General features: G+C 43.6%; 1 long non-coding RNA gene across 2 annotated transcripts in view; it reads left to right on the plus strand.

The window, feature by feature from the left end:
- LOC143959354 (uncharacterized) overlaps positions 1 to 22,597 on the plus strand; it is a 66,101-nt gene extending 43,504 nt beyond the window's left edge. The window contains exons 1-2 of one of the 2 annotated variants that reach the window (XR_013270211.1): positions 2,831 to 2,957; positions 21,540 to 22,597. This is a non-coding gene — a long non-coding RNA (uncharacterized LOC143959354). Of the gene's footprint in view, positions 1 to 2,830; positions 2,958 to 21,539 lie in introns of those variants that run through there. The other variant, XR_013270210.1, reaches the window with a different exon arrangement.
- The last annotated feature ends 1,803 nt before the right edge of the window (positions 22,598 to 24,400 follow it).

The raw sequence follows: 24,400 nt of genomic DNA on the forward strand, positions 1-24,400 counted from the left end.
GATTACTGTGCCAACGTACAGAATAAACCTCTTGACGCCTGGGCAAAATTTTTGGATAATACAACCTCTTTTGTGTATTATTATTATTATTATTAATCAACTTTGTATAAACTTTCCTCTGAGCATATGGCGATGAAAATCTACATTTCTGCTTAATATCAGTATTATTTAAGTCAACTGACTTCCCACTCTCATTGTCTGAGGAAATATTAACATTTGACTCATCACAAGACATGATGCTTACGTCTGCCTTTCTCACATGTTCACCATCCTCTATTTTTAAGCACTGAGCATGTGCAATCTTTTCCTGAGTCAAAAAAGCAATTTGACTTTCATATTCTTTAAAGGATTGCAATAATGCATTCATTTTATGTTCCAATTCAACTTTTTCAATCAATAATTGTTCAGTATATTTCTTCTCCTGCTTTGCTGCAATTTCTATTGCATTCTCTAAATGCTCAATATACGTGCAAAAAGTTTCACAACTTGAACAACTAGGTTCAAAAAGTACATTTTCAGTTACACTTTGACTTTTCCTGGCATATCAAACACCATAGTATTATAACTCTTAACAAGCTTCATTACATTACGTACTTTTTTCTTTGTTTTAACTAATGAGAATCTATCCTTCTCAATGTCAGCATTTGCCTGAAAGCATTGATCATACATTGATTTCCATAAAACAGCATCAGAGACCTGTTTCGATAAACCTTTAAATTCTAATGTACTTTCATCAGCTAAAACATCTACAAATTCCATATCACTTTTCTACTCACCAAATATAAAACTCGTCAGTTTTCCCGCTGTCAACCGTCTTTCAAGACTTCTGTATATCTGATATTCTCCGGTCTTTCACAATCAATCGATCGAATTTTCTTCTAGGTTCTTTTCAATCTTTGCGAAGTTTAATTCTGTTCATCACTTCATTTCCCCTCTGATCAAAGGATGGAAGTTGAAAAAAAAACTTCCGACTTATGATTGACTGGATGACTTCGCCAATGTAAAAGATTCTCAAAATGTAAAAATATTTCAAAGTCTTAAATATATATGGTGAGACCGATTATTGTGAGACGAATTTCCTTAATTAGTTCTGAGTCAGCGTAATTCAAAAATGTGTATTTATTTGTACACATTTAAATAGAAAAGAATACTTACAAAAATAGTACAATGATAATCATTAATATCTTTAAAATTGTCTTATGAAAGATATTCAGGTTTTTGCCATGTGACTTCTATTGTCTAAAATGAAAATGGCGGAATAACCCTTTGTATGCTGGAAAGCTCTGTGTGCATGAGATTTCTTTCTGCAGGCTGCTGAATTTCAAGAGACCCAGCTCTCCCTTCTTTCGACTATATCAACAGACTCTAATCTCCCGCCCAAAAGATAACTCCTCCTTTACAAAAGTGTGGGCTAATGAGTGATTACTATAGCAAAGCTACCATGTGTTAACACTTAAAACACAATTCTACCTTCTGATGAAATGGCAGGAAATAGGGGGGGGGAGGATTTCAGACTCTTAAGCATAATATCTTCTCGATTACATAGGAATGACTTTCTAAAAACATATATATAATGAACTGCAGAATTTAACATAAACAACATTTATCAAAATCCTGACAGGTTTTAAATGTTTACTTTTCCAACTATGCAAGTCATAACATAGAATCAATTGACTCAAAGTTTTCCTATCACACAGTATGGAAAGATTATATTCTGAATAAATTATAATAAAGCCAATTAAAATTTAGATATTAAGAATATAACAGAGGGGGGCAACTTTATTCGATAGTTGAGCCGCCGGGAATCCTTCTGGGTGTATGAGACCCAGGTGGGTGTCCCTACGGGACTCGACGTCGAATTTGATTTAAATTGTTTTATTTCTGGCCGTTAATATTTTACTTTTGATTGCTAATATATGCTAGTATATATTTAATTTTATTAGTATTGTAAAGGGTGGTTGCAGTGACACCAGGTTTTGAATTAAATATTTGGGTCTTCTAAATGTTAAAATTATATTTTAATATATTATTATTTTAAATTAATGTGACCTGGTCCGGCTTCTTGAGTTGGTTTCCGACTCTTATTCACCGGAGACTACTTCACACACCAATTTTACGAGAACATTTCACTTTAGGAGTGATCCCTGGTAATGTTGATGGATTGTATTATAATCCCCTTTTGGATTCTATATTGTAATCTCATTTTCTCCCGCTAGATGGCGCTGTATAGCACAATGTGTTGGCACCTTTTGCTGCAGTGGAGAATGATTATCGCTTAGGGTGATGACAGTGTATGCCCTGCCCTTTATCTGTAGTAATGTTTAGGTTCCCTCTGCGATGTGGGCAATACAAGGAAGGTAGGGATTATATCTTTTACTGTTATGTCAGGGTAGTGATCATGCCAACAATGTGGGTGGAAGTGAGGTGTCTCTCTAGACAAGATATTGAGCTGTGTCACGTGGCCATGGGTCCGCCCCTGTCTGCGCTCATTGTGCTGTACGGATGGAGATGTCGGTAGCACGGTGGGGGCGGAAGTAAGGATGTGATACTTCCGGTTACGTGACGGCCCGGTCACATGACTTGATTATCATGTGGCTATAAAGGCCCACCCATTGCTATGCTCGGCCGTGCTGTGTTTACCGCGTTGCCGTGGGTACAGCGAGGGCGGAAGTGACACACTTAGTCCTTCTCTCTTGCGACTTGCGATTGGCTCTGCCTTACTCATGTGACTGTATTCCGATCATGTGAGCAGAACATGTGACTTGAGTTTCCTTCCTTCTCTCTTGTGATTGGCTCTGCCTTACTCATGTGACTGTATTCCGATCATGTGACCGGAACATGTGGCTTGAGTTTGTTTGTTTGGCTATCCTACATGTGCTGACACTGGCGAGTATAACATTACAACATTACCTTTGAGCAAGATGAATTCTAAGCTGAATTGATGACTTTTGATATTAGTAAGTGTGATTTATATGTTTTAAATCGTGTGAATGATTATGTTGATTATTTTTAACTTAATGGGGACGATGGAAAGTGTTTTGAATATCTGTCTCCTCATTGGCTACAGGCTTTTAATTATGATTCATTCAGCTGGGGATAATTAGTGGGTGGTTATAATTTTGAAAATGGTTGCAAGGGCCTCTTTATCCGCTGATGAAGTCCCGTTTAGGACGATATGCGTGCGAGATGACCCTGGAATGTCACTGCAACCACCTTACTGCTTTGTTTAACCACTTGACCACTGGACACTTAAACACCCTTAATAACCAGACCAATTTTCAGCTTTCGGTGCTCTCACATTTTGAATGACAATTACTCAGTCATGCAACACTGGACCTATATGAAATTTTTGTCCTTTTTTTTCACACAAATGGAGCTTTCTTTTGGTGGTATTTAATCACCGCTGGGTTTTTTATTTTTTGTGCTATAAAAGAAAAAATACAGAAAATTCTGTAAAAAAAAGAATTTTTCTTTGTTTCTGTTAGAAAATTTAGCAGATTAGTAATGTTTTCTTCATAAATTTTGGCCTAAATTTATACTACTGCATATCTTTGGTAAAAATAAGTACAAATTGGTGGATATTATTTGGTCTTTGTGAAAGTTATAGAGTCCACAAGCTATGGTGCCAATATCTGAAAATTGATCACACCGGAAGTACTGACGGCCTATTTCAATTCTTGAGACTCTAACATGCCAGAAAAGTACAAATACCCCCCAAATGACCCCTTTTTGGAAAGAAGACATTCTAAGGTATTTAGTAAGAGGCATGATGAGTTTTTTGAAGTTGTAATTTTTTCCCACAATTCTTTGCAAAATCAAGATTTTTTTTACTTTTTTTTTTTTTTCTTCACAAAATTGTCATATTATCAGTTTATTTCTCACACACAGCATATGTATACCACAAATTACACCCCAAAACACATTATGCTATTACTCCCGAGTACGGCGATACCACATGTGTGAGACTTTTACACAGTGTGGCCACATACAGAGGCCTAACATGCAGGGAGCGCCATCAGGCGTTCTGGAGCACCCAGGACAATCCTGACATTTCTCTCCTACATGTAAAAATCATCATTTATTTGCTAGAAAATTACATAGAACCCCAAAACATTATATATGTTTTTTTAGCAAACACCCTGGAGAATACAATGGTGGTCGTTGCACGGTATTTGCGCAGCAGTTTTTTGAATGCTTTTCTTTGGAAAAAAAACAGTTTTGTGCTTAAAAAAAAAAACCACAGTAAAGTTAGCCCAATTTTTGCATAATGTGAAAGATGAAGTTACGCTGAGTAAATAGATACCTAACATGTCACTCTTCAAAATTGCACACGCTCGTGGAATGGCGCCAAACGTCGCTACTTAAAAATCCCCAAAGAAGACGATTTAAATTTTTTTTACTGGTTATATGTTTTGAGTTACAGAGGAGGTCTAGGGCTAGAATTATTGCTCTCGCTCTAACGTTCGCAGCGATACCTCACATGTGTGGTTTGAACACCGTTTTCATATGTGGGCGGGACTTACGTATGCGTTCGCTTCAGCATGCGAGCACATGGGGACAGGGACGCTTTAAATTTTTTTTTTTTTTTTTATTGTTCATTTTACTTTATTTGTTTTAGTTTGACATTTTTTTCCCCAAAAATAATTTTTTTGATCACTTTTATTCCTATTACAAGGAATGTAAACATCCCTTGTAATAGGAATATGGCATGACAGGTCCTCTTTACAGTGAGATATGGGGTCAATAAGACCCCACATCTCACCTCTAAGCTGGGAAGCCTGAAAAAAAAAAGATTCTGGCTTTGATCGTATTGGCGAGTCGGTAGAAGCACCGGAGGGCGGCGGGAGGGGGGGGGGGTGTCTATGGCTGGGTATTGCAGGGAATTACCGACTATGGCTGGGTATCTCAGAGTATGGCTGGGTATCTCAGAGTATGGCTGGGTATCTCAGAGTATGGCGTTGCAGAGTATTGCGTTGCAGGGTATTGGCGGGTGTTGCAGAGCATTGCAGAGTGGTGCAGGGTATTGGCGGGTGTTGCAGAGCATTGCAGAGTGTTGCAGGGTATTGGCGGGTGTTGCAGAGCATTGCAGGGTGTTGCAGGGTATTGGCGGGTGTTGCAGGGCATTGCAGAGTGTTGCAGGGCGTTGCAGAGTGTTGCAGGGTATTGGCGGACGTTGCAGAGTGTTGCAGGGTATTGGCGGGCGTTGCAGAGTGTTGCAGGGTATTAGCGGGTGTTGCAGAGCATTGCAGGGTGTTGCAGGGTATTGGCAGGTGTTGCAGGGCATTGCAGAGTGTTGCAGGGCATTGCAGAGCGTTGCAGGGCGTTGCAGAGCGTTGCAGGGCGTTGCAGAGTGTTGCAGTGCATTGCAGAGTATTAGCTGGTATTGCAGAGTATTGCAGGGTATTGCAGAGTATTGGCAGGGAATTGAGGGGTTAATTTTCGGTGAGCAGCGATGTGGGCACTGCAGATGCAGCCCAAAGCGCTGCTGACACCGATCTCTTCCCCCTCCGCTGTACCGATTGGTACAGAGAGGGGGAGGAACCGGCATCATAACGACGCTGGTTTGTTTACAAGTGATCACTCCGTCATTTGACGGAGCGATCACATGGTAAACGGCCGCGATGAGCGGCCGTTTACCGCGATCCATGATGTGCCGGGTCCTGTGGACCCGGTGGTCACGAATGCTCTCGAGTGCGCGCCCCAGGGGGCGTGCGAGAGTGGAATTCTGAGAGGACGTCATATGACGTCCTCCCAGAGTTAAAGGGGTTGTAAAGGTTCGTTTTTTTATTTTCTAAATAGGTTCCTATAAGCTAATGCATTGTTGGTTCACTTACCTTTTCCTTCGATTTCCCTTATAAATGTTTTTTTTTCTTATTTTTTTTTGTCTGAATTTCTCACTTCCTGTTCCTCCTCAGTAAGCTGTTTAGTGAGCTGTTCTGGCTGACTAACCACCAGCTCGGATGATGGTGAGAAGTTTACTGAGGAGAAACAGGAAGTGAGATATTCAGACAAAGAAAAAAAACATTTAGAAGAAAAAAAAGACCCTTCAGGTCTGGTATGGATATTAAGGGGAACCCCGCATAAAAATTTGACGTGGGGGTCCCCTTAAAAAACTATACCAGACCCTTTATCCGAGCACGCAACCTGGCAGGCCGCAGGAAAAGAGGGGGGACGAGAGAGCGCCCCCCCTCCTGAACCGTACTAGGCCACATGCCCTCAACATTGGGAGGATGCTTTGGGGGTCTGTGACCCCTCAAAGCACCATGTCCCCATGTTGATGTGGACAAGGGCCTCATCCCCACAACCCTGGCCGGTGGTTGTGGGGGGCTTATCAGAATCTGGAAGCCCCCTTTAACAAGGGGACCCCCAGATCCCGCCCCCCCCCCCCGTTTGAAATGGCAAGAGGGTACAAAAGTACCCCTACCATTTCACAAAGAAAGTGTAAAAAAATTGAAAATTGAAGGGCCTGGTAATTGAATTTAGGGGAACCCCCCACACTTTCTTTTTTTTTCAATGAATGAATTGTCGGCTAATACAGAGAACACTCATTGAGTGTTCTCTGTATTATGGGAGCCGACAATGGAAAGTGATTTTAAAATACTTTTTTTCCTTGCGAAATGACACTTTGTGCAGGGACAGTTCTAAGCATGGGAAACATGCGCCCCTTCACAGGCATACTATAGACACCCCCCAGGTATGAAATTTAAAGGAATATTACACTTTTATTGTTTCACTTGAATCATTATTAAAATCACTGCTCCTGAAAAAACGTCCGTTTTTAAAACTTTTTTTTGCATTGACCCAGGTCCCCAAACACTTTTTAGGACAGTAACTTGCATATTAACCTTTAAAATTAGCACTTTAGATTGTGAAGTTTTGAGTCCCATAGACTTTAATAGGGTTCTAAAGTTCACAAAAAGTTTAGGTCTGTTCGCAGGTTCTGGTGCGAACCGAACAGGGGGGTGTTCAGCTCATCCTTAGAGCTGAGTTACACCTTTTTTGGTCCACCTGAATCCTGGTATATGATCACTGGCAGTGGTGAATGCTCCATTTGCCCTATCTGTTCAGTCAGGGGTCAATTCTTTAAGGTGAGCGGCTTGGCTGTCTGGTGGTGGGAGCACCTATTTTCTGGTGATTAAGGATATCAGTATGCATTCTATCCACTGAGAAGAATGAAGGATTGTCGATCAGTACCATCATAGACTGTTCATTCACTTTGTATCATTTTCCTTTTTATGTTGTTGTTTATCTCGAGAGACTTTATATAGTACTAATAGGGGGGTTTGTTTCAGCGCTGCACTGCTCTGTTTATGATGTTTCTTTGAGGTTTTTGTTATATTTACCTTTAGTGTTCAGCTGCTCCATTACTTATACTTTAAACAGAAGGTTTTTGTTTTGCGCTGACTGATTTTGCATTTAATGCTTGTTGCAAGATGGAAACTTCTGCGGCATTCAGGGTATGGTAAGATAAATAAAAAATGTATACTGTTTAAGGGATTTGGCCCTGTGACTTGTTTCGTTGTTTTCCCCCTCGCTTTCCTCGTCTTCTAATTTTCTTTTTCCTGAGGTCAGACTGTTGGTTAGCAAGGGGGAAAGCACTAAAAAAATCCTGGAAATCATGAGAATCAGAATTGACATAACCAAGACCTGTTCTAGTTGTGGTGTAGGGTCCAAACTGTGTATGATAGGGTCCTGAGAGCCAATGTCATTCCTAGAAATGAACCGGACTGTTGGAGATATGAGATTACTTGGACTGATGGTGTTGTCTCCACTATGAGTGAGAGTTGAAGGGGAAGAAGATACAGGAACAGAAGATACAGGAGATGCATCTGTACTATTGGGTGTTAGGCTGGCTGGTTGGTCAGACTAAACATGCAAACCAGTAATTATGTGATCATTGTTGGTCTTATTTTTGTTACTTATATTTTTAATTACAATCTTTCTGACCCTACTGGTCGGATCACATTGAGGTTTAAGGGTAAGATGGCGTGTCCTTGATGGACTGGCGTGGGACATACCACCACAAATTCTGTTCGCTACAGCTACTGGATAAGTTGGAAGCAAAGGTCTAAGAGAAGGTCCTGGTATGAGGGCCAGAGGCCGGACCTTACATTGCATCAGTGGCATGGGAGAGAGTGAGAGGTGGTATGACTCTTGGGTATATGGAATTTCTTTTTCCAATTGAAGACCCTACCTAAATTGAAATCATCTAAATCTCACTTTTTAGGAAAGGTTCCCTCCACTGGTAATATCGATCATTTGGCGTGCAGTACTGAGATCCACCAGCAGGTGTCTCCTGGCAGTTTGGAGCTGTCAGAAGAGCTTTTCCTTGCTGGAATTGTCATCTCTGGTCCGCAGTACTGGCGTCCACCAGCGGAGGGATCCTGGCAGTGTGGAGCAGGTATTACCTTCTGCAGTCAGGCGTCACATGACTGATAGCAGCCATTGTATAAATACCCGGCAAGTGCACACACACCTTGCCCTGGTATTGTCCTTGTGCCCTGATACCGATCCTGCCTCCTGAACCTGTTGCAACCTGATCCCTTTCTCCTTGTCCCCCCATCTTCTGACCTCCTATTTATGACCCTGGCCTGGCTTGACTACGATTCTGGTACTCCCTTTTGCTACATATGCTGTTTTGTTTGTTTATCTTCACTATTTGGTTGTTTGGTTTGTTCACTCAGTTTGTATTGGTGGTGTGTTCACATTTATATGCATTTACTCTAATAAACTTACTTTCACCTATTTACGTCTGGTTCCCTCTGTCGCAGTCACATAGTTCTGGTTACTTCTAGTTCATGATAGAATACCAGGGCCATTCCTGACCAGAAGTGGCTGCACGGAGGAACCATTTTGCTTCAGTTTGGTTGCAAACATGAACGCTGATGAGGTTATTTATTTTTCTCTGCTGGCATCTGAGAGTAGTGATTATTGCCGCCAGACTTTGAAAGGATGGTCTAGTGACCAGTTGTTTGCAGCTATCTGTTTGGCTCACTCCCTGGTCGATCAGGGTTATATATTGTTTGGGGAAGTGCAGCCTTTGATCAAGATCTGTACTGAGCTGGCCCTGCCCTGTATCCCAGTTGGCCATGATGATTTCACTCCTCCTTTTAATATAAATCAGGTTGTATCTTTAGTATGGCTTTTTGACGATGATTCTGCTGATTTTTGTGATTGCTGAGTGCATTGTGTCTGCTCAGTCTTTTGTTGGACAGGGAGGCTTAAAACTACAGTTTGTACAACCTATACTTTCAGCATGGTCTGACATGGTGCAATCAGCCCCAGCCAAGCAAACCACCTCTGCCATCAGATATGAGCCTACCCAAATGTATGTTTCCCCATCAGCCATGTCAACCTCAGTTGCAGCCCAGTACACGCTGCTCCAAACCAAATACTCATATCCGGTCTCTGCTCTCTGTACTTATTCTGCATTCAACCCACCTGCCTCCTCTCCGCTGCCTACAAACCCACAAGATCTTCCCCCAGCTACTGGTACCTCTTCTCTGCCATATCACAATCATCATTTCCAGTCTGCTGCACCCCTTACCTACAGTCCTGTAGTCACCTACAGAGCTTCAGTGGCTAAGCCAAAGAAAAAACGAAAGTTTTTCCCAAACAAAATGATCTTACCATTAACCCAACCTGCCTCCACACCCACCAATCTTTCCCAGCCTGGAGTGCCAGAGCCAGAGTTCCAGCCTGATGCCTTCCAGTCTGATGTCCCGGCCTTCCAGCCTGATGCCTTCCAGTCTGATGTCCCGGCCTTCCAGCCTGATGCCTTCCAGTCTGATGTCCCGGCCTTCCAGCCTGATGCCTTCCAGTTTGATGTCCCGGCCTTCCAGCCTGATGCCTTCCAGTCTGATGTCCCGGCCTTCCAGCCTGATGCCTTCCAGTCTGATTTCCCGGCCTTCCAGCCTGATGCCTTCCAGCCTGATGTCCCGGCCTTCCAGCCTGATGCCTTCCAGTCTGATGCCTTCCAGCCTGATGCCTTCCAGTCTGATGTCCCGGCCTTCCAGCCTGATGCCTTCCAGCCTGATGTCCCAGCCTTCCAGCCTGATGCCTTCCAGTCTGATGCCTTCCAGTCTGATGTCCCGGTCTTCCAGTCTGATGCCTTCCAGTCTGATGTCCCGCCCTCCAGTCTGATGCCTTCCAGTCTGATGTCCCGGGCTTCCAGTCTGATGCCTTCCAGCCTGATGCCTTCCAGTCTGATGTCCCGGCCTTCCAGCCTGATGCCTTTACAGTCTGATGTCCTGGCCTTCCAGCCTGATGCCTTCCAGCCTGATGCCCCGGCCTTCCAGTCCGATGCCTTCCAGTCTGATGTGCCTGACGTGCCGCTGCCTGCCTTCCAGCCTGACGTGCCGCTGCCTGCCTTCCAGCCTGACGTGCCGCTGCCTGCCTTCCAGCCTGACGTGCCGCTGCCTGCCTTCCAGTCCGATGTGCCAGATTCCCGATCCAATGTGCTTCTGTCTGCTGTCCAGCCTGAGGTGTTCCTGTCCGCTGCCCAGCTTGAAGTGCCCACTTCCCAACCTGATGTGCCCATACCTGCTTCCCAGCTTGATGTGCCCATGCTGGCTGCCCAGCTTAATGTGCCTGTTGCTCAGTTCGATGTGCCTGCTACTCAGCCTGAGGTTCCTGTGCCTGCTATCCAGCTTGACGTACTTATTACCCAACCTGATGTGACTTTGCTCATGGCCCAGCTTGACGTAATGACTTTCCCCAGCAACCACTAGTTGGAGCATCCGGAGGTCGCTCCTTCGATGGGGGGTACTGTCAGGAAAGGTTGCCTCCACTGGTAATATCGATCATTTGGCGTGCAGTACTGAGATCCTCCAGCAGGTGTCTCCTGGCAAGTTGGAGCTGTCAGAAGAGCTTTTCCCTGCTGGAATTGTGTCATCTATGGTCCGCAGTACTGGCGTCCACCAGCGGAGGGATCCTGACAGTGTGGAGCAGGTATTACCTTCTGCAGTCAGGCATCACATGACTGATAGCAGCCATTGTATAAATACCCGGCAAGTGCGCACACACACACCTTGCCCTGGTATTGTCCTTGTGCCCTGACCTGATACCGATCCTGATCCTTGTTTCCTGCATCCTCCTGAACCTGTTGCAACCTGATCCCTTTCTCCTTGTCCCCCATCTTCTGACCTCCTATTTTTGACCCTGGCCTGGCTTGACTACGATTCTGGTACTCCCTTTTGATACATATGCTGGTTTGTTTGTTTATCTTCACTGTTTGGTTGTTTGGTTTGTTCACTCAGTTTGTATTGGTGGTGTGTTCACATTTATATGCATTTACTCTAATAAACTTACTTTCACCTATTTACGTCTAGTTCACTCTGTCGCAGTCACATACCGTATATACTCGAGTATAAGCCGAGATTTTCAGCCTCTTTTTTGAGGCTGAAAGTGCCCCCCTCGGCTTATACTCGAGTCATCGCTGTCTGCCTGCTCGATCAGCGTGTCGAGCAGACAGACAGCGGCCATTCTATAATTCAAAAGCCGCGCCTCCGGCTCCGCCTTCGCCTGTGATAGGCGGAACACTGAATTTCCCAGCAGCCTGTGTTCCGCCTATCACGGACATCGTCTCATCCTCGTACTACGGACGAGGATGAGACGATGTCCGTGATAGGCGGAACACAGGCTGCTGGGAAATTCAGTGTTCCGCCTATCACAGGCGAAGGCGGAGGCGCGGCTTTTGAATTTTACAATGGCCGCCGAGGCGCCGACGAAGAGCGGCGATCCTGGCAAGGCACGGGACGGAGGCAAGGCACGGCACGGGACGGGACGGAGGCAAGGCACGACACGGGACGGAGGCAAGGCACGGCACGGGACGGAGGCAAGGAGGCAAGGCACGGGACGGAGGCTCGGGACAAAGGCTCGGGACACAGGTAGGCTGGACACACACACACACACACACACACACACACACACACACACACACACACACACACACACACACACGGACACACACACACAGGGATGGATGGATGGAGACACACACACACAGGGATGGATGGATACACACACACACAGGGATGGATGGATGGAGACACACACACACAGGGATGGATGGATGGATGGAGACACACACACACAGGGATGGATGGATGGATGGACACACACACACACAGGGATGGATGGATGGATGGACACACACACACACAGGGATGGATGGATGGATGGACACACACACACACAGGGATGGATGGACGGACACACAGAGATGGACGGACACACAGGGATGGACGGACACACAGGGATGGACGGACACACACACAGGGATGGACAGGCATGTCTCACCCTCGGCTTATACACGAGTCAATAAGTTTGCCAGTTTTTTTGGGGGTAAATTGGGGGCCTCGGCTTATATTCGGGTCGGCCTATACTCGAGTATATACGGTAGTTCTGGTCACTTCTAGTTCATGATACACTCCTCATTGTCCCTAATTTCATTTGAATCAGGGTATGTTCTTTCTTTTTTTTTTTTTGGTGTGATATTTAAGAGTATTGAGACATGACAGGGGTAACTTAGACGATAAGGCGCTTAGATGGGTTATGTTAGATTTCAATTGTTCAATTAGCTCTAAGTATTTCAGTTCTATCTGTTGGATAATGACACGCATCCATTTCTGAGTACAGAATTCGGAAATCTGTGACCATTCATTGGTCAATTCGGATGTCAGAAATGAGCATGTCTTTAATATCCTTAAGCCCCTTGGGGAAATGTAGTGGGCTATATATTGTTCTAAAAAGAATTTGTCCCATCATTAGTGGTTCGCAGAAATCATAAGTTGTTCTATTTTTTCTAAAACGAGTGCAACAATTCTTAAGAATATGTTCAGGAACACTGAATCAATTCTTAAGAAATTCCATGGGAAATAATATATATAACTGATCTAATATATCATATTTTGCTAGTTCTAATTGTTGTAACTAGAGTTGAGCGGACACCTGGATGTTCGGGTTCGAAGGGTTCAGCCGAACTTCAGTAAAAAGTTCGACCAGAATTTCTAAAACTACCGTATATACTCGAGTATAAGCCGAGATTTTCAGCCCCTTTTTTTAGGCTGAAAGTGCCCCCCTCGGCTTATACTCGAGTCACGCAGATCGGCGACCATTCCACTATTCAAAAGCCGCGCCTCCCTGTCTGTGATAGGCGGAACACTCAATTTCCCAGCAGTCAGTGTTCCGCCTATCACGGACATCCGCTCATTCTCATACTACGGACGAGGATGAGAGGATGTCCGTGATAGGCGGAACACTGACTGCTGGGAAATTGAGTGTTCCGCCTATCACAGACAGAGAGGCGCGGCTTTTGAACAGTGGAATGGCCGCCGTCTGTCAGACGAGGAGGAGAGGTGCGGCGCGGTATGGCACACAGAGGCTGCAGAAGGTAAAGAGACAGGTAGGCTGCGATGCACACAGGGAGGGACGGGACACAGGCATGGACGGGACACAGGCATGGACGGGACACAGGCATGGACGCATGGACGGGACACAGGCATGGACGCATGGACGGGACACAGGCATGGACGGGACACAGGCATGGACGGGACACAGGCATGGACACAGGGATGGACGGGACACAGGGATGTAACAGTAGCTGCTGCATGTCTCACCCTCGGCTTATACACAAGTCAATACGTTTTCCCAGTTTTTTGTGGTAAATTAGGGGCCTCGGCTTATATTCGGATCGACCTATACTCGAGTATATACGGTATACTCTTTCGCCACAAGACACAAGGCGGCTTAGGCATACCTAACTTCTCTCACTATTACCGAGCGGCTCAGTTAGCCCAAATTGCCCTCTATCACGCAAAATCAGAAGTGCCCTTATGGGTTAGTCTTGAAGATATGGATGCTCACCCGGTTACTGTTTCGAATCTCCTCTGGTTGCCCCCCCCCCCCCCTCTGAGAGGCACACTCACTAACCCTGTCACACTTCATTCCCTGAAAATTTGGGACCTAGCCCAGAAATCTTTCACACTTAAATCTGAGCATACCCCCCTACTTTCTCTTCTTGGCAACCCGCTTTTCCCCCCTGCTTTCTCGGAGCCGGGCTTATTTACAGCCTGGTCCCGAGCAGGCGTAGACAAGGTCTCTGATCTTCTGAAAGGTGGTTCGCCAAAGTCCTTCCCAGTTCTACATACTCAATACCATATCCCACACAAGGATGCTTTCGCTACCTCCAAATTCTACACTTTGTACAATCACTACCTAAGCCCAATCCTGACCTGGATCGCATGTCAATCTATGAAAGGATATGTGATTCAGATCCACATGCCCCAGGTATTATATCACAATTATATGCCCACTTTGCATCCCCTCCGCCCTCTCTACCAACATATGCTACACGATGGTCGGCGGACCTTGCTGTGGATTTGGACACTGAGGCCTGGAAGGAGGTCTGGACCAATACTTAAAACGCCACACAAAATGTTGTAGCCTCCGAGGCTAACCTCAAGGTTCTAATGCGTTGGTATCTAGTCCCAGCTAGAATAGCCAAGTATGTTCCGGGCTACTCGGCACTCTGTTTTAGGGGCTGCACTGAGACGAGCACCCACCTGCACATCTGGTGGACATGCCCGATAGTTCAGCACTTCTGGGTTGCAGTGTTCCAAATGGCATCGACTCTGCTACAGTTCTCACTAAAACCGGACCCTACTCTTGCTATACTTAACATGACACCCAAACACTGTACTTGCAATCAACTTAGACTCTTCCTCCAACTCACCACGGCGGCCAAACAAATGATTGCACAGGCCTGGAAGACACCGTCCCTGCCCTTACCTGCAGTCAAGAATAGGATAACTCAGGCCATGATACACTGCAGAATTGAAGCCAAAACCCTGGACCGCCTCCCCCAACATAATAAGATATGGCAGCCGTGGGTGGACCATTTCCTACCTCCTGACCTAGACCTTGCTACACTAGAATATTAAGATTGACCACTATTACCTAAACCACTACAGGGCTTTGGCCCTTGGACCCGTGGGGGTCTGCCGACCCCCCTTCCCCTCCCCCTGTATAACCTTTTTCTCTTTTTACCCCCCCCCCCTAGTCTTTCCCCTCCTTTCTTACTCTTTTTCTACTCTCTTCTCCACCTACTCTCGCTTAAAACCACTTCCTACGCAGGAGCAATGTCCCTATTTGGGACTAAATCTCCCATTGGAGAAGGCACCGATACTCGTCCCCTAGCAACCCAACGCCTAAGACCTTCTCTACAAGGCATATGATGTGCACTTGCTTTAAACCAAACCTTTATGTTGTCACTCTGTTTTACTGTTCAAGTTTTGACACTCGTTACTGATGTACCGCATATATGGTCCTTGGAATATGTAGCCACGATATCCACCCATAATCCCCATGTGGAAAAAAATTACATGCATCCATAGGTTTGTTTGGACATGATATTCCACCCATAATAACCCTGTAGAAAAATAATAAAAATTATAAATAATAATATTAATAATAATTAAAAATATACATTTTTTTTATCAGAAATAAGTTAACTATACTCCTGGGAATGTGTAGCCATGATATTCCACCAAAAATAATGATATGCATATTCCTGTCATAAATAGGTTAAATATGTTCCTTGGAATGTGTAGTCATAATATTCCCCTCATGTAAGAAAAATAATTATATGCATGTTCTTACAAGACACAGGTTAACTGTGTTTCTAGGCTTGTTTAGCCATGATATTCCATCCATAATTACCATGTATACATATACTTTTATCAAATATAGTTAAAATGTTTTCCTTGGAATGTGTAGCCATGATATATCACCCATAATCCCCATGTGGAAAAATAATGATATGCATATTGCTATCAGAAATTGGTTTTATTTTTTTTTGCCACTTCAGCGAACTCTTTGGAGAGACTTGAATCAACTCTGCTGTTAATCTTTGTCCATTCTCGATTCCACATTATTGTAGCATTTATCTTTTACTCATGTATGTGTGTGTGTGTATATATATATATATATATATATATATATATATATATATATATATAATATTTTATTTCTTTATTTGAATAATTTTTTGAGTCTTTTAGACTTCGTACCAAACAGTTTGCGTTATACATGTGTTCACAAAATATTAACATCCCCACCCCCAATATTCCCACCCCCTCACCCCACCCTAAAGTATCTCGAAGTGTCTCTGGTCCTGTCCACTAAACCTTCACTCGTACTACCTTCCTTCTGCCATCCTTTCCGCGTATCTCTGTGATTGCTTATATTTTACCCAGTCTTTCCATCTCTGTACAAACCCTACTTCTCCCGTTTCAGCGCTAAACTTTAAGAGCTCCAAGTTATAAATTTTATTAATATTATATAACCAGCTCTTCAAAGAGGGGCTCTTGAGATCTCTCCACTGGCAAGGGATTAAACTTTTTGCAGCATTCAGAAGACGAGGTAGCAATAATCTCCTATATTGTTTAATAGACATACTAACCCCATGGAGCAAGCAGACCCTTGGCTCCTCTGGTATTTTAAAGCCCGTGATTTCTTCAATTGTTAGTTTTACCTCTTTCCAAAATATTTTTATTTTAGGACACGTGTACCAAATATGAAACATAGTTCCGATTTCTGCACATCCCCTCCAGCATAAATTAGAGGCCTCTCTTTGAAATTGGTGTATTCTATCGGGGGTTATGTACCATCGTGCCAAACACTTAGAATTCATTTCCAGTGAACTACAATCCGGTGATATTGCGTGCGTCACCCTTAGTATTTTATAAACCTCTGCCTCTGTGCCTCCTGTTCCCATCTCTTCCTCCCATTTTTTAATGAATGACAGGGGGCTCCAATATTTTTAATCCATTCAAAATTTTATAAATCCTTGAAATACCTCTCCCACCGTCAGTCGCCAAGCACAGCCCGCTCTAATGGAAGCAAGCTGTCTTTCGACCTGATCGGCTGGGGGAGGGACTCCGCAAAGTGTTTCAACTGTGCGTACCTCCACCAATTTATATCTAAAACATCTTTTTTATTAGTTAGTTCCTGTAGAGTGCATATTTTACCGTTGCTTATAATATCTTTTAATTGTGCGTCTTTTTTTTAATCCGCCTACCAAAAAAACTTTCTTTCCCGGTGTCGCATAGTGGTATCAGTGGGGAGTTATATTCCCACTTTTCCCTTTTGTTTACCCTATCCCACATTGCCATAGCTATCCGTGTAATCATGTGCGTATGTACGTCTAAATCCCTTATATGTGCTGGGATCCATATCACTTTTCCTAAAGAAACTTTACTGATCCTGCTTTCCAGTTTAACCCACCTTTTTTCTTTGTTATCTTTTGCTCACTCTACCACTCGTGCCAAAAGAATTGAATTATAATACGTTTTAATATCAGGTACCCCCAAGCCCCCTTGTGTCTTATCTCTTGTGAGTATTGCCATACTTAGTCGTGGCTTTTTGTTCCTCCAAATAAACCTACGCAATAACATATTTAGTTTTTTAAAATATATATCTGGGATTGAGATTGGTATCATTTGCATTTTATATAATATTTTAAGAAGAATTATCATCTTGAAACAGATTACCCTACCAATCCAGGACCTTTGTCTAGAGGCTATGATGTTTAAGTCGGTTTTGATGTCATTCAACAATGGAATAAAGTTTAGTTAATACATAGTTTCATATGTAGGTGTTATTTTGACTCCCAAATACTTTATCTCTGTGTTTCTAAATTTGTTTTTCCTGTGGTGTAACACTTATATTTAATATTTCTGATTTTGAAGGATTAATTTTAAAGTTTGAAACTTCGCCGTACATTTTTAGGGTTTTCAATAGATTGAGGAGTGTTGTCCTAGGACTGGTACTATAAAACAGAACGTCGTCGGCATATGCCGCAATTTTATGTACCTTGTTATCGATCTGTAACCCCTTAATGTCAGGATTTAATCTTACCCTAGCCATCAATGGTTCTATTGATAAAACAAACACTAAGGCTGGGTTCACATTGCAGCGATGCGGGAACGCCGCGAATCTGTAGCGGGTTCCCGCATCGCATACCTCCCGACAGCAGTTCACACTGCCCTATGCGAACTGCTGGGAGTGTCAGTGAAATGTTAATGACACCCCCAGATCAGTTCGCATATTGCAGTGCGATCTGCAAACTCGGACAGGAATCGAATCGCATGGTGTGAACACCCATGCGATCCGATTCTGCTGCGGACCAAAAAAAGGGTCCTGTGCGAGTTTGGGCCGTGTGCCATGCGAATTCAGCCATGGCTGAACTCGCATCGCACAGAGATCAGATGTGATTTGCACTGCAGTGCGGTGCGAATCACATCCGGTTCTCGTAACCGCTGCAGTGTGAACCCAACCTATAGGGGACAGGGCGCAACCCTGCCGAGTCCTGTTAAACATTTCGAACGACCCAGATAATGTCCCATTTTTTTGGACCTTCACTGTAGGCTGTTTATATAAGGCGTTTATCCACCTTGTCATCTTAGGGCCTACTCCAAATGCCTCCAAAATATTTTGCATAAATCCCCAGTCTACTCTGTCAAAGGCTTTTTGGGCGTCTATAGACAGTAGTAGCCCTGGGGATTTACTCTCTTTCAACATTTGTGTGACCAGAAGGGTTCTGATACTGTTGTCCCTACTCTCCCTCCCTGCCTGCGAATTGATCTGTATGACCCAGGTTGTTCATTACGGTCTTCATTCTACTGGCTAATATCTTTGCAAACAACTTCACGTCAGCGTTCAGTAGGGAGATGAGCCGGTAACTAGAACATAAGGTAGGATCCTGTCCTTCCTTGGGGATAATAGTAATCACTGCCTCTAACGCCTCTGGTCATCAGTCCGTGCCTATCCCGTTCATATAGGAGCACATTTTGGGCACCAAAATGTCACTGAATGTTTTATAATATGCGGTTGTCAGCCTGTCGGGACCTGGGCTTTTCCCAGCCGCTGACTCTTTTAGAACTTTAAATATTTCCGCTTCCATTATGGGGTCCTTCAGGGTGCCGAGTTTATCTGGGATTATTCCTTTTAGGCCACTTTCATTTAGGAAAACTCTGGTATTATCTAATCTCTTTTTTACTTTGTCTGGGGGGTGTTTTTGATTTATCTAGTATAATTTCCCATATTATTCTTGAGAAGCCCGAGCAATATCTGGGATTGAGTAAACCTTTTCCCCCTTACCTGAATGTATACTTTCAATAAAATTAGCCCTAATTTTCTTTTTTGCATTTTAGATAAGTATTTTCTCGACATATCTCCCCATTGGCACCTCTCTTTCTTAAGCCAGTAAAAAAAGGGCTCTGTTTTCCTGTTCATTAAGGTCTTTAAATTCCTCTCTCTTTGTAATCATTTTCAGTTCTACACCCTTGTCATCTGTAATTTATGGCTCTGTTCAAGGACATAAATTTCCTTGTGTAACTTCACTTTTCAGCTTAAGCCTCATGGGCCTCCCATACAGTGGCTTCTGAGGTAGTGCCAGGGCTGTTTGTTGTAAAGTACCATTCTAGCTCTCTTTTTATCCTATCCACAGCCTCTGTGTCCTACATCAGTTCTTCGTTCAGTCTCCACATATTGGTCCCATTTAGTTCCCCCTCTATCTTTAATTTTATTGATACTGGGGCGTGATCTGAGAAGAAATTGGTCAAATATGTTCATTGGAATGTGTAGCCATAATATTCCACCCATAATCCCCATGTAGAAAAAATGATACCAGTGTTCTTATCAAGAACAGGTCAGTTGTATTTCTAGGCATGTGTAACCATGATATTCCACCCATAATTCCCATATAGAAAATTAATTATAAACATATACCATATTTTTCACTCCATAAGACGCACCTGACCATAAGAAGCACCTAGGTTTTAGAGGAGGAAAACAAGAAAATAAATATTCTGAACCATATGGTCTCAATGTAGATATGGGGAAAATGACAGTTTTGCAGATTGCATAATGGATAACAGCCTCTAAAAAATTCCATGTAAAAAAGGTAGTTTATCGAATAATAAATGTGGTGAACTTACATAGAATCTGCCAACCCAGTGAAAAAACCAACACAAGGAGCGCTGATCCAGTAGTTTGTCAATAAACTAGAAAATTCACTTAAAAAGTAACAAGCTTTAATGACAAATGCATTCCTTCACAATCATTATCCAGATGATCAAATGGAGAGAAACCTGGGAATCCCAGTAAATCACAACTAGGAAATCATCCTCAGCAGTCCAAGGGGCGATGGATGCCGGTCACCGACCCTGGTCCTGTGTCAAACTATCAGATGTCAAATAAGGGGGGAGTTTTTGGAGAACCCAAAAACTCCAGGATCAGCCCAGGAAAGGCACACTCCGTTACCGAGGGGGGAAGGGACAGTGCTATGCAGTCTAGAGCGGAGGAGCAGAGCCAGACAGGTGGCTGGTGTCTGGGTCTATACAAGCAGTTGTGCAGCGGCAATCACAGTTGGGCTTAACACACTCCGTTCCTGGTGGTAAGAGAGGAGAGGAAAGACAGAGCCAGGAAGATGGCTTGCATCCGGGTCGGGTGGGGAGGGGGGGTCTGGTCAATATTCGCTCCATAAGACGCACAGACATTTCCCGGCATTTTTTTGGGGGGGGGAGTGCGTCTCAGGGAGAAAAATATGGTACCTATCAGAAACAGGTTAAATGCATTACATAGGGTGTGTATTTGTGATGTTACCACCCATAATCCCCATGTAGAAAAATAATTACTGATTGTACAGCTGCATGTACTGTATATAAATTAGCAAGTGAACAGTTAAACATTAGCAAATGGTTCTTGCAACAAAGCACTGCTGGAAAGAATAAAATATTTTGAGTAACAACAGAGTCACTACCATATACTGTATGTGTGTAAAAAGTACATTAACACCTAAATGAGAGTCCTGAGAATTGCAGCCTACAATCCAACTATCCCATCATCCCAATATACAGTTTAGTACGTCTCATTATATTGTGTTCTGAAATGTGTTTATTTATATGTCTTTTTCAGTGCTATGTATCTGAAATCACTTGTTTTTGCCTTACTAAGAGCAAATGCAGTCACTATGCACAGAGGCACATGTGTGTTAGAACAGTATAACCACTATCTTCCACAACAACATTATATTTAAAGGCCGTATAGTAGACATTACACAGTTATAAATTATACAATTTTCTTCTATAGGTTTCCTTTAGATTTACCAAAACCATATAATACAAGGTCAAATCTAAACACTTTTTTTGTTTGTGTGCAATCATGCAGGCTCTCAGTTGAAGGTAAAGGAAATTGAATAAGAACATTGTATGGTGTATGGCCAGCTTTAGAATATCATCTATTCCTGAATCCTTTCCCCCTCTTTGGACTAAACTTTAAACCATCTCTTTGCAGCTAGATAGGCTGTGAGGCGCTAATTATTAAGTAGATATTAAACCCAGTAAATGGTGACCAATAACCATGTGGATCACAATTTGAGAAAGAACTCCAGATGCATAAGCATCAGCATTTTCTAGATGGCTTTAAAACTGCTTTATGGTTTATTAATGATTTTATCTCTTTTATTTTTTCCCCAGCCAACAGAAAGCAATTCATCAATAGAAAGTGGAAATTCAACTTCTGAGGAAAGCTTACAGACTACACTGGAGGACAGCTTAAATCTAAGTGACTCTCCCCAGTGCACCTTGGACCTCCCTGATCTGCGTGTAGCTCCTAAAACCCACCATACTACTCTTCCTATATCTTCTCTTTCAATTATGCAGAGGAGGAATACTCGCCCTAGCTTTGCACTTCAGAAGGTTCAACGGCACCGACGGAGCCATAGTAGTGGTGGTAGCACTAGTCCTGGATGTACCCTTCACGACTCCATGGACCCTTCTGATGAAGAAGGTGCTGGTGGCAGTCTAAGAGGAACAAGTGAGCCTTCAGAGACTCTTAGTAGCTTATCATTAACATCTCTATTTTCACCCCCTGCCTCCTTAGCACCACCCGGTGGTGCTATGAAAAAATGCAGCAGTGTAAACAGTCTTTCTGTTGCCCCCTCTAGGGTAAGAGGAACAAAGCAATTTTACACAGTTGATCCACAGGGCTTCCTTTCAATGCCATCATGGGTGATGGATTTTTACCAAACTTCTGTATCCTCAGAAAACCAAGAGACCCATAGTAGTACTGGAAAACTGCCAACTGTCGAAAGAGTGATACCTACCGGTAGTGTCTCAGGAAATGTGGTCTTTGGCAATAATAATCGGCTGAACAGATGAGATTTTGTTTTCTTTTTTATTGGGTGGGAGCCAGGTCATATGGCTAGGATATGAATTTCTAACTCTGAAACAGAAGAAATGGCCTTAAGGCTCTCAAGCAGACCAGCAGAAAACACTATATTACCTCACTGTGTGAGCCAGCCAAGCAATGCAACTGGAGAAGAGAGGTACTGTTGGCTGAGTTCTCGGGCTCTATAGTGGAAGAATATCTGTACTGTATCCAGCCTTTGGGGCCATTACATATAGTAAATAATCTATGTATTACTTTATTTATATATATTTTATTTTTACTGTTGCTTGGGACTTCCTGAAAGTTTGTATTATAAAAGGTATCTTTATGTGGCAATACAATATATTTGGTGGAGGAGAAACAATCTTGGTTTTTGAAAATCCTTGTTTAATCTGTGAAATGCACACATACAACAAACAGATTTTTATACTTAGCATTTGCGTGGATGTCATATACAGCTCTTTGACAACTGAAAAAGCAACATACACTTTAAATGATCTAAACAATCATAACACATATTTATATTTCTATGCTGCCTCCAAAATAACATGAAATGCTAAAGCTTAGCATGATACCAAAACTGAACAGTTTACCTGTCGTACGAGAGAAATGTAGGTAGTATACCGTATATACTCGAGTATAGGTCGATCCGAATATAAGCCGAGGCCCCTAATTTACCACAAAAAAAATGGGAAAACGTATTGACTCGTGTATAAGCCGAGGGTGAGACATGCCTGTCCATCCCTGTGTCCAGCCTACCTGTGTCCAGCCTACCTGTGTCCATCCCTGTGTCCAGCCTACCTGTGTCCATCCCTGTGTCCAGCCTACCTGTGTCCATCCCTGTGTCCAGCCTACCTGTGTCCAGCCTACCTGTGTCCAGCCTACCTGTGTCCAGCCTACCTGTGTCCATCCCTGTGTCCAGCCTACCTGTGTCCTGTGCCTCTTTGTCCTTCTGCAGCCTGTGTCCTTCTGCAGCGATCTGCATGTAAAAACATACAGCGGCCATGCCAGGATCGCCGCACCTCTTCTCCTCTTCTGTGACAGATGGTGGCCATTCCACCGTTCAAAAGCCGCGCCTCCGTCTGTGATAGGCGGAACACTCAATTTCCCAGCAGTCAGTGTTCCACCTATCACGGACATCCTCTCATCCTCGTCCGTAGTATGAGGATGAGCGGATGTCCGTGATAGGCGGACCACTGACTGCTGGGAAATTGAGTGTTCTGCCTATCACAGACAGGGAGGCGCGGCTTTTGAATGGTGGAATGGCCGCCGTCTGTCTGCATGACACGCTGATCGGGTAGGCAGACGGCGGTGACTTGAGTATAAGCCGAGGGGGCACTTTCAGCCTAAAAAAAAGGGGCTGAAAATCTCGGGTTATACTCGAGTATATACGGTAGATTCCTTAAAGCAGAACTTCACCCAAAAATGAAGTTCCACTCTTCATTTTGCCCCCCCTCCCCCTGTTATATTTGGAACATGTTATTTGGGGGGAGGTTCTCCTCGCCAAAAACTTCCATGTCACAGGTCCCAGAAGGCTGCAGGTCCATTCACAAAGCACAGCAAGGCTTGGGCATGTACAGTGGGAAGCCGGAAATTAAGCTACAAGGAATAACAGCTGGCTGCCCAAGGTTAACATGTGAAGTAGAATAGTAAAGTATCGAACCAGGCAGAACTTAAGCAATGCAAGTTTATTAACAGCTGATAACATACAGGTTTATGTTCAAAGTATTACAACATACAGGTCTAATTTATACAGTTTCTTACAATGCAAGCATATTAGATATAGGTATTCTTATTCCCTAACCAAATGGAAACAATTGTGAATTGTTCTCCCCTTGAACCAGAATGGGTCTTTTCTGCCAATTCTTGGGAACCTGTCACCTGATAGGGACAAGTCGATCGACCAGTGGTCTCGGCCCCTCAGAGTTCTGGGTTCCAGCTCGACCAAGTTCATGAGGGAAATTCACCTGAGACCACACTCTGGAACAAGTTAAGAAGTCTTCTCTGACTCGTACGAGGAGACAAGTTTCAGACAGATATTTGCCTATTGGTTCTGACCGTCTGCCCCCCTTGCAATATTGCTGCATAGAAAAACAGTCGGCCTGATAGACACCTATCTGACTTGTCTGTCTAACAATTGTAGAGCTTGCATTTATATACCCTTTTT

The sequence above is a fragment of the Lithobates pipiens genome, unplaced genomic scaffold, assembly GCF_037356315.1.
Source record: "Lithobates pipiens isolate NorthernLeopardFrog02 unplaced genomic scaffold, aLitPip1_a1.2 Scaffold_71, whole genome shotgun sequence".
Classification (NCBI taxonomy): Eukaryota; Metazoa; Chordata; class Amphibia; order Anura; family Ranidae; genus Lithobates; species Lithobates pipiens.